The sequence below is a fragment of the Meleagris gallopavo genome, chromosome 14, assembly GCF_000146605.3.
Source record: "Meleagris gallopavo isolate NT-WF06-2002-E0010 breed Aviagen turkey brand Nicholas breeding stock chromosome 14, Turkey_5.1, whole genome shotgun sequence".
Lineage (NCBI taxonomy): Eukaryota > Metazoa > Chordata > Aves > Galliformes > Phasianidae > Meleagris > Meleagris gallopavo.
In genome coordinates this window covers 12,303,475-12,314,469 of record NC_015024.2, presented here as the reverse complement: position 1 = coordinate 12,314,469, position 10,995 = coordinate 12,303,475, and the positions used below count along the sequence as shown (strand labels likewise).

General features: G+C 35.4%; 1 protein-coding gene across 3 annotated transcripts in view; it reads left to right on the top strand.

Moving 5' to 3' along the window:
- FHIT (fragile histidine triad diadenosine triphosphatase) overlaps positions 1-10,995 on the top strand; it is a 530,781-nt gene that overhangs the window by 20,358 nt on the left and 499,428 nt on the right. Inside the window, exon 1 of one of the 3 annotated variants that reach the window (XM_031555607.1) lies at positions 8,021-8,039. The exons of the other annotated variants lie outside the window; for them this stretch is intronic. The gene's annotated coding sequence lies outside the window, so the exon portion shown is untranslated. Of the gene's footprint in view, positions 1-8,020; positions 8,040-10,995 lie in introns of those variants that run through there. 3 annotated transcript variants of the gene reach the window in all.

The following is a 10,995-nucleotide window of genomic DNA, read 5'->3' as shown; positions in this document are numbered from 1 at the left end:
TTTTTTTAAGCACTTGAAGATCAGCAGCAACATTCATTGGTCTGGTTAAGTATGTTCTGCTTACACTACAAAACAGATGGCTCTTTGCACCAGCATATGAAGGATTTTGTAAAGGAATTGTTTATGTTTATAGTAGTTACATCACACAGTAATTGTTTATTTTTTATACTTCAAAATTGTCCACATATGAAACCTATACAATCAAGTCTTCATCCAATGGAAACTGCTATATACTTCTTAATAGTAACAAAGATGGGTGTATTAATGTAACTTTTAGGCACTGCTGTTTGATAGCAGAAAGACTCAAAGACTCTCAAGACCTGGACAGACTGGAGAGTTGGGCAGGGAGGAACCTGATGAGGTTTAAAAGCAAGTTTAGAGTCTTACAGCATGCATCAGTATAGGTTAGGGATGACCTGCTGGAGGGGAGCTCTTTGGGAAAGGACCCGGGAGTCATAGTGGATAACAGGTTGGCCATGAGCCAGCAGTGTGCCCTTGTGGCCAAGAAAGCCAGTGGTATCCTGGGATGCATTTTTTTAATGCCATGGTGAGCAGAAGGGAGGTGATCCTCCCCCTCTACACTGTTCTGATGAGGGCAAATTTAGACTGTTGTATGCAGTTCTGGCTCCCCAGTTCAAAAAAATCAGGGATCTCCTAGAAGGAGTCCAGCAAAGGGCCACAAAGATGATTAAGGGCCTAGAGTAATCACAAAGATTATTAGGGCAAGAGTAATGGCTTAAAACTTCAATACAGGAAGTTCTGTACTAACATGTGGAAGAAGTTCTTAATGGTAAGGGTGATGGAGCATTGGAACACGCTGCCCAGAGAGGTTGTTGAGTCTCCTTTTATGGAGATAGTCCAGACCCATCTGGATGCCTGCCTGTGCGTATTGTAGGGCACCTGCTTTAGCAGGGGTATTGGACTTGATGGTTTCTTGAGGTCCTTTGCAACCCCTGTGATTCAATGTTATTAAAAATTTGCTTATTGAAAGGTTCATAAAACTACCTGGAAAGTATTCAGGTCACTAGGAACCTCTTCTGATGCTAAGATTTAGCAAAGGGCTTTGAATATTTAGTAGGGAAACTTGACATGTTAAAACCACTCCCTGTGTGGTTCTCTCAGGATAAAGATGAAGTTAATGTGTAGAACCATTCAGCTGTCTTTTGAGCAGATGCAAGCTCAAACCAGGAATCAAAAGGCTGGGCATTGAGGCCAGGCTATCAGAAACATTTAAGGAGAGACTTATTTCGTTCAACTATGCTTCCACCCACCGAGGGGTAAATATTTTTGCAGGAATAATTATTGAGATGCATCATCGCCCTGCCAAGAGAATTCTGTTAGGATTAGCAGCAGGGATAGTACATGTCACTGCAGATGTTAGACACCCTTTAAACTAATTCAATTAGGTAGGCTGACAAAAGGTTAATGCAAATCAATGTTAAAAAAGGACATTCTTTATCATGCACTTCAATTGCGGTTTTGAACTCTGAGTAGAAATCAAATGAAGATTCTAATTTTGTATCTCATACTACATACTGTCAACATAAAAAGCTGGCTTAATTCAATGAGATTTGCAATTGATATCTAAAGTGTAATTTTCATAACTTATGCAGCACTTCACCATTATTCCTGCTTATCCATTCTGGATGTATGTAATGCCATTTTTGTATAATGGCAAAGTTTAATATCTAAATAATCATACTATGGCAGTATTGTAAGTTATAGTGTTTCAGATTTAAAAGCAGAAAATTACAACCATTTAAATCAAAGCTGCAGTGTTTTGTTATCCCTAAAATTCAGTGACTACTCAGTAACATTACAGTAATACTTTAAATTCCTTTTCATTAAATAGTTTTCCAGAAACCTTTTGTTATCATTTCTAAGCTTACATCACACTTCTGTGTCTTTAATTATTGTCTTTTTCCCCCTCATTTTCAAATGAAAGGAGAGTTTGTTGGAATCTATGCTAATCTTCTTAGTAGACTGAGATGAGTAAAGAAGGCAGAAACTTAGCAGTTTGTTCCTGCTGCTTTCCCAGAAGGCTGTCCCTCTGCCCAGAGGACCTTTCTCAGGTAGGCTGAGGTTTCCATGAGGTGGAGTGCTGAGGAGTGGCTTCATTGCGGTGAATATCATGCTTGGATTCAGTGCTACAAAGCGAGGATGGCTTTTTGCCATGCCCTTGTTAGGAAATGTCATAGTTTTTCACCTCTCAAATGTGCTGTCAGTAATGGTTAGAACTAAGCAGTTACGGTACCTAATTGATTCTTCTTTTTACGGATCTCAGTATTCTGTGCTCAGCTTGAGAGAGTATAAATTCTTTCCCTGATTCACATATATGATTTAATATATAAGTAAACCTTCTTTCTTTCATTACTATAAAAATGGCATATTTAGATTACCAATATTTTGCTTAGCTAATCAATATTTTATATAAATCAGAGTTTTAGAAATGTTTACGTAGATGTATCAAATGGTGGACACAAATTTGGACAACAAAATCAAGTCTGACCTTTGATTTGGCTTTTGGAGAAAAAATATGCATTTCTGCTTCAATAGAAAGCAGCATTTCCATCTTAAATTTTTAATACTTTTTATTTTTGCTTCAGGTTGACTTATGCTTCTTGAAATAAAGGTGCAAGTCAATACTAACTGAAGGCAAATACTCTTTGTTTGAAAGACTGGCATAAATTCACATCTATTTCAGGTAGTATTGAATATTCTCTGAAGTTCCATTAAAATTCTTACAGTGTTTGGGAGTCAGGATGCAAAGAAAATATCTCACTTCGATTTATACTGCTTTTCACTACAGCACTGCTTTAGTTTGGCTTGTTTTTTTGTTTTTGTTTTTGTCTTTTCCCTTTAATTTTTTGCTAGTTTTACAAGCTAGAGGATGGGAACAAGAGAGATGAAAAGGGGTAACAATACAGAACACGTTTGAAGAGATTTTTTCATTGCATTAACAATGTTTTTCAGTGTTTTGCTAGGCACAAGCAGGTGGAAGGAACAGAGGCAGGCAGAGTTACTATCTTCAGCATTAAGATGAACTGAAGTTAATAATGTATTGCTATACATCAACAACTTGAGAATTTTTTCAGAAGACGTTTTGATGAGTTCAGAAAGAAGTTGGTGGTATCATTAAATAAGTTGGCAACTTCTGTAACCAGCTTTTTGTATTGTAGCTCAAGGGAAAGTCAATAAGCTTTGATTCCTAGGATTAATGTAATTATTTTGCGTTTTTTTTTTTTTTTCTTGGCTCCTTCTGAGGAAGGCTGCAGTAATATAATATCAGATGGCCAAAAGCAATTCAGAAAGCCAACGTCCCATAGGATGACGTACAAACGTAGGAAGACTGGGGGTGGAATAAATCATTTTCTCTGATCTTGTTAGCAATTAAATTATTACAGAGAAGCAAATGTACAGGCAGTGCTAATGCCAGAATATTCTGAGAGGAAGAGAAGCATAAGCTTCTTTGATTACAAAGTACTATTTTTGAAGTGTTTTTTCCTTCCTCTCACCTACAGTATTTGTCTTACACAATGTACAAGTGTTCTCCTTGCCATTTGTTTTGCTCATTTTAACAGGCTACTTTAGGTCAGCTCCTGCTCTTCCATCTATGATGTCTATATCTGTGAGTGTACTTAGTCTCAGGAGGGAAAACAGTTTGTTAAAACAGAATATCCTGGAAGCATATATGTGTGTATATATATATATATTTAAATATGTATATATATTTTCTTTAGTCATATTTGCAGGACTCAAGAAGCAAAAATTACATCCTGAAAACAGTGGATTTAGAGGTGTTCTAAGCATTTTTTTTCCTTTTTTTTTTTCTAACTTGGATGCCCCATACAAGAAAACAATTTTAAATACTTAAGCTTTATCCATGGAACTCCATGCACAGAACTCTAGTAGTAGTTCTGTCTCTAAGTATAAAATGTAATAGATTTGGCACACATAAAGAGAAATTTTGCCATCTCCAAGCAGAGAATGCTGCAAGGTGGTATTCCAACCTCTGCATATCTCATTTTGTGCCAGTTCCTCTTGAAAGTGCATCCTGTCCCAGAACAGTGCTCTCTGGAGCAGCTGCTCTGGAGATGATGCTGGAGGAAGTCCCTTGGGGTTCAGTAGACAGTTCCAGAACCGGTTTCATTACGTGTCTGCTGGAAACCACACTTGGCAAGCCCTCCTATTCTGTTCCCACCTGAGAGCTATACTATCTATGGGAAGCTTTTTCTTCCACCAGTCAGGCAGGCTTTGACACAGAAATCTTTGCTCTCCATCTCTCTTCTGCAAGCACTAGTGTGAATTATGTGCAAGCGCAGCAGAGGCTGTATTCCAGAAGCACTCTACGTGAAGTGAGATGTGAAGTCCAGAACATCCTGTTGGGATTGAGTTATTTTCACAGCTTTTTACAAGAGACTGTAAGTTGAAATCATCATAGGAACTGTAATTTAAAACTGGCCAACTTCATTCTGATTGAAGTGTCCTGTACAGCAGTAGAGTTGATGGGGTGTCATTTAGCAGCTTCGGTCACAGAGATCTGCTTCCACAGTCACTTGAGTAGCTAGCAATTAGCAGCCATCATAGAAGGTTAACTTCAGTGCTAGTCTCACTGCAAGCCTGCCCTGAATTGTCAAACCTTAAAAGCTATAACTACGCAAATACAATTCCATGCAAATCTAGCTTTCATAATCCAGGATTTGATGTGCAATGTTTTCTAGTTAAATCCTGAAATTATTTGGAAATTGTCAGTTACTGTTAAGAATAATGTTCTGAGTGGTTAAGCTTAAGGGTAGTTTTTTCAGATGCACTGAAGACTGAAGAGTATAAGCCCAATTTTGCAAGAGGCTTGTCTTTTGCTAAGGTTACACTTCTTAACCTGATGAATTCAGTGAATTAAATTCCATTGAATTAACTGCTTCGTGGTTTCTCTATGGTCATTCCCCTGGTAAACGTTTGTAGTTCACGCTAATGTGGGATGCTGTTGTGTGATGTACCAAAGTTACTACAAATTGAGAGACATCCAGTGAATTAGGAGCTTGTAGAATGATTATTCTTACCTTTACCACACAATAACCTCCCCTAGACTACTAGGAGCCTCACAAAGCAATTACAGCTTCCAATGATGAGGCTAAGCGTGTTTTATGCATTCCACTATGTGCATTATTAGATGTATGAGAACTTGTTGACCTGCATAGTGATTAAATTGTGAGATCTTCAAAACAAGGATAAGACTTGCAGGTTACTCAGGTGCTTTGGAAAATGGTATTTTGTGATGTTTATCTGGTACAGCTGATATTTTGTGGCATTTAATGGGGAAACTTTCTGACAATGTGTAAAGCTGAACCTAAATGATGTAGTCTAAGTGTTTCTTCCTGGTAGTTTGTTCTCATTTTTCTTAATTCTCTTTTGTAAGAACTAATCAGAAGAGCAGACTGTTGTCTGCTGAATGTTGTTTTGTATGGCCGCAAGTAGCGTTACACTTGGAAATGCTGACGGGCCTTGCATAAACTTGTTTTCCTTGCCTTCTGGGGTTGTTTGTGGTCCTTGACAATTGAGGCAGGCTCTTCTGTTGCGTAACTAAAGCTTGAGAAATCTATAGTGTTGTTCTTCAATTTCACATTTGTGTGTTTGATAGTGCCAACGTGATCCCGTGATTCTTTGCTGCACAGGTTCAGCGCACTGACTCTCAAATGCGTCTGCCCAGCAAGACAGGAGAAAATAGGATTTTTCATAACTAAGGAAAGCATGAATGTTGAAAGAATAGATGTTCAGTGAAGGCAAAGAAATGATTTTCTCAAATGTTAGTTTTCCTAATTACATGGTTGTTATCCTGATGAAGTCCTGCAGGTAATGTAACAGCTTGTGTTAAACTCCTTTGTTTTGTCACTGTCTTAGAATACTTTTTTTAAAAATTATTATTTCCTGAAGATATGATCCTTCTCAAATATTTATTTTGCATTTTGAAGTAATCTTTAGATGATACCCTTTGAAATATATCATATTGGAGCATTAGCAATGCTGTTGAGTCCTTAAAAAATGTGGAAGTTGTGGGCACATGAGGCTTGCCTAGAGTAGGGTGTTTATAGTAGACAGTAATAGTATTATTATTATCATTAATTTTGGAACTTTGAATGGTAGCAACTGTCATTAATCTTTACTCTGGCAATACCAAGGTATTGCATATGGAATATGTCATAAGATAGTATGTAAGTAGTATTCTGAATAAAAATGATGCTCATTAGCAGATAGCAAAGATGTGAAACCTAAGCATCCTGAATTCTTGTAACAGCAGACACTAGTTGATATATAGGTAATTAATGGATTTAATGACTTTTTGCATGCTTGCTTGAAAACTAAAATGCGAAGTTGTAATTAAATGGTAGCATCAAAATATTGTTTTTACTTAATGCTTTTTTTCATAGGTGTATATACCCATAAACTCCTATTCATGGTGCAAATGTTTGTGTAAGAATTAAGTTCAAAACCCCGAATGACCAAGCAAATTTGATAGTTTGAAGTAATCTTCCACAGGCAGTTGGCTGTATGACTAATAGAATTATGTATGCGTAAAATTGCTTTTACTGTAGAAGCCAAAATGCAGAATAATAGCTTGTCAAACTGTCATTTGCAAGTGAGATCATAGATTTCATTGTCCAAATTAGGTTGTGTTCTCTTTCTTTTGTCAGGTCACATTCTAATAACCATATTGTGCATTAAACCCTGTGATTATCTGAACACTTGACAGATGGTAGGCTGTTAATTTATATGTAAGAGACAGTGATTGCCTGTGCAGTAATGGTATTCAACAAAATATGAAATGTCAAAATTGACTATTTTGTTATGTTTTTATTTGACTTATTTCAGAGAGGTAATTGTAGCAGAGTAATTTTTTTCATAGCTAAACATATGCTTCATTTACTAGTGCTAATGCTTTGGGCTTTGAAGTCTTACATTGAGAGTTGTTTATTTGTTGGTCAAGAGTACATTAACGTTGTACAGTGAAAATGACAAGTGTAATTATATCTATTAATCTGATGATTTAAATATATATTACTTGATTTTAAGGAAAATAGGTTAATTTTAAATGACTTAAGGTTTCATATCTTTCTGAGCAATTAGATTTATGTTAATGTAACTGTTCTAGCTTTATATCAGAAGTCTATTAAATTACTGAAATGAGTAGGTAGATTCTCCTAACAACTTCAGTGATCATTTTAACTCACTCTAAAGATGTTGCAGAAAACAATCCATCCAAGTCCAAGGGATTTTGCCCTCTGATGGATTTGACAGGTATTTGGGCTTCTAATATACAGCTGGGGGTAAGAACAGTCAAAAGTAGTGCTATTTAGTACCACACACATTGCTGCAAACGATATGAAGGTCATGGATGTGCCTCCCAACTTCATTTTAGTTCATCTTCATCGAAGTAATGTTTTAGATGCTCTTTGGGAGCAGTTGTTTCAAGGAGTTAAAGATTTGATGAAGAGAACTTGAAAGAGTATTCCAAGTGTATTGAGCAGCGTGAAAGAGAGAAAAGGGGTAGAAAGAACATTGTCATATTTTCTGCAGCAATTAACATCAACAGATTGATCTCTCCTTGGAGAGCAGGCTCCTTCACAAACAGTGTGACTACTAATTGCTATTAGTTTGTAGATGAAAACAACTAATAGAAATCTGACTGAAGAGTCAAAGATTTATTCTTAGTTTTGTGGTTCAGTTGATTCTTTTACTTTTTAAAGAAGGTACTTTTATTTAGTTCAAATAAACACAAAAATACAAAGTCATCACCCAATTGACATGCTTCTAAACTCTCAAGCTACGTCTGTAGCCTTACTGATATATTTCTGTAGTTCAGTTGTTTTTGCCGTTTTATTATTGTGCATTTATAATCATCTGCTGTTGTGTTGAGGTATTCAGTAACACAGAGGAATAAATTCCATGCTAAAATTCTTTAACCACAAATAAAGTTATTTTTCTGTAATTTTTCTGTTTCAGCAGGCAAAAAAACCCCACAAGTTGCCGTGCCCTAAAGAATGGTAATAATTTCATTTGTCTTTCTAGTGTCTTAGCATTGTTTTGTTACTCTTGTTGGGTGATGGTGCTGGTGGGAGTTCTAAATGCTATACATCCCTTTTACAGAAACAGAGAAGATAATTTTTATTGAGCGTATGAGTTACAGAAAATTTTGTTGCCTTCCATGCTTGGGGAAAAAAGAGTTTACCATTAGTGTTGTTAATGTGTATTATATATGCACTTGCTGTAAACATACTGGTCCTGAAACATAATGCTGCTTAGGAAGAGGCATATGCACAAGAATTTCAGAAATAAAAACTCCTGCACTAATCTTCAAAGATGAATGCTTATGTATATTCTACCTCTTAAGCATGAGGAATATATGTTCAGTCCTGGATGCTTGTGACATTTTGAAGGGACTGTAGGACAGCATAGTATACGTTGAACTTTGTTATAATGATATTTCATGTAAATGTTACCAAAATAGAAAAACAACAATGCTCTCCAATCTGTTGGTCATATGTAGATACGCTTGGAGCTTTGTTCCAACTATGTTCTACTAAAGAGAAATTTAAACTGGAGTAACAGCTTTGTTGTAGCCGTTCAGTTTTTTTTCAGTTTTATCTTTTGATTTACATAGCCTGAATTATTTATAAACTGTAACTTTTAAGATGCTAGTACTGTTTTTTATAATAGTCCCATTAAAGTATAGTAAAAGTATATGTTAAAGCATATATTACATAGGAAAATTATTTGCATAGATGAACTTTGCAATACTAAATAGTAGGCCAAAGATCTATCAGGCCTATCTATAAAGTCAAGCTGCTCTTTTTGATTTCTTTAAAACATATGCTCCTTATCTTTGTTGTAAGGTAGTATCAGCTTCCTTGATTACTTACTTATTAATCTTCTGTTGTAGTCTTATGATTGGGCTTAGAGTGGTTGGTACACGGTCATGCCTTCAGCTGTTGGAAGAATTTCCCTATACTTCAAAACTGCTTGAAAGTTTTCCTTGAAATATAGTACTTTCATTCAATAGGCAATCAAAATACCTTTATAATAACTTGCTGGAGAGCATTAGGAGAAAACAGTGCACATTGTATAGTAAAGGGTGACTCTATAAAATGTTTAACCAGAGCATTAAACAAAGATGTGGTTTTAACAATGTTTGCTAAATATTCTTTTTTTTTCTTTTTACTTACAGTGTTGCATCTGCGTTTTTTTTAATTTTCTGCAAGATTGAGGAATTTCAGGAGCTTTTTTGTTTTAAACAACAACAACAGTTGTTACTTTTTTGTCTTGTAGTTTTGTTGCTCTTGATTTAACAAATTTGTCTATATACTTGTGGCAAAGTATTGCCATGAGCATATTATTGTTGACATTGAAACTTTCAATAGCTGGAATTAGTATAAGATTCAAATTATGAACAGAGGCTAAATAATGAAGTTCCTAAGGAGTCTCCTTTTGGAGACAAAACTTTCAAAATATGTTGGTTTTTTTTTTTTCCAATAGTGAATCATTCTAGATTGGCTTTTCTTTATATGCCGCTATTTTACGTTAGATTAACTTTGGTAAGGATGTCAAATGAAGCATTAAAAATGCACTGAATGACCCACATGCAATGTTTATATTAGCATCTCTCTTTAGGGGGATGGGAAATAGGCACACTTAATGGACTACAGATATTTTTTCAGACCTTAAATACGCTGGAGATTGTGAAGGCTCAGTGGAACACCAAAGTTGTTGAAATATAACATGTTATGCAGCAACAGCTTATTGTTATGCAATAAAGGAGATAAAAATCATTGTATTTTACTAGTAATACAAGAAGAAACAAACCAAATAGCAAGTAAATGCACACGTTAATGATTTCAGAAGTAGAAGAGCGTACGCTGAATTAAGGGAGGAGCCAGTCCAAATGGAATGATTTAGAGATTTTTATTTTTTTTATCCAGCTAATGATCTCTCAGCATTTCATAAGCATTAATGAATTAAGCCTTACTGTAAGGTAGGTATTATCCCAATTTCATGTACTGCAGGGAAATTAATTCATTTGTCCAATTTCATCACCGATCACTGAATGGCTCTGGTTTCTATTTCAAAATGTCTGGATTTGCAGCTGTATTGAAATGATACAGAGGCTTTGCTTGGTGCATCTGACTAATTTTTGGATCACTCAAGAAAGGTATTAGTCACAAGCTGGTGATAAGAAAGCAATAACTTGAAAAGTCATTTGGTGTTGCATTCTGCTGTTTCCAATTATTTAGTTCTATAAACGTCACTCCTAATTAAAATAAATGTTTCCTGTTATGTGTTTTTACTCTTAGTATCAGAAGATATAATTTCAGTTGAAGAAACTTGTCAGTAGAATTTCTGGGAGAATTTCTCTCTAGTTTTACTGCCTTGGCAGCAAAGTGAGTAACATGGGACTGAATGCCTTTGCTTGTTTCATAATGCAGTGTCCCTTGCTATTATACCCACGTGTTCAGATCTAGTAGTCAAAGTGATGCTCGGGTCTGAAGAAACCTGTAACTTCTTCTAACCCCCACTGTTGATTCTTTTTGTGTTTTGACAGATTGTTACAACTTATTTGAAGATAGCTTCTGGATTTACAACATTGGTGCAATACTTAGAAAAGTTTTAACACTTTAAATTGATTACAATCAGGACAGTATCATTTTTATCAGAAGAGTGTTGAAGATTTTCAAAATAAAATCTTCAAACTCAAAACTCAGACTAATAAATTGAAGTTAAATGCAATTTTGTTTTATTAATAATGCCAGGTTTCATCTCTCTTTTAATTAGCAGCACTTGACTTTAAGCTCCAAAATACCTGATTTGAAAACTGATATTTCTTCACAGTTAAAAAAATATATATTTTAGAGGATAAAAGTTTTCTGAAATGTCATGCAAATTTATTGTTGTGATATCTCAGTATCAGTAATGTAGCACCTCGATGGAGCCCATCATAGTGGTACA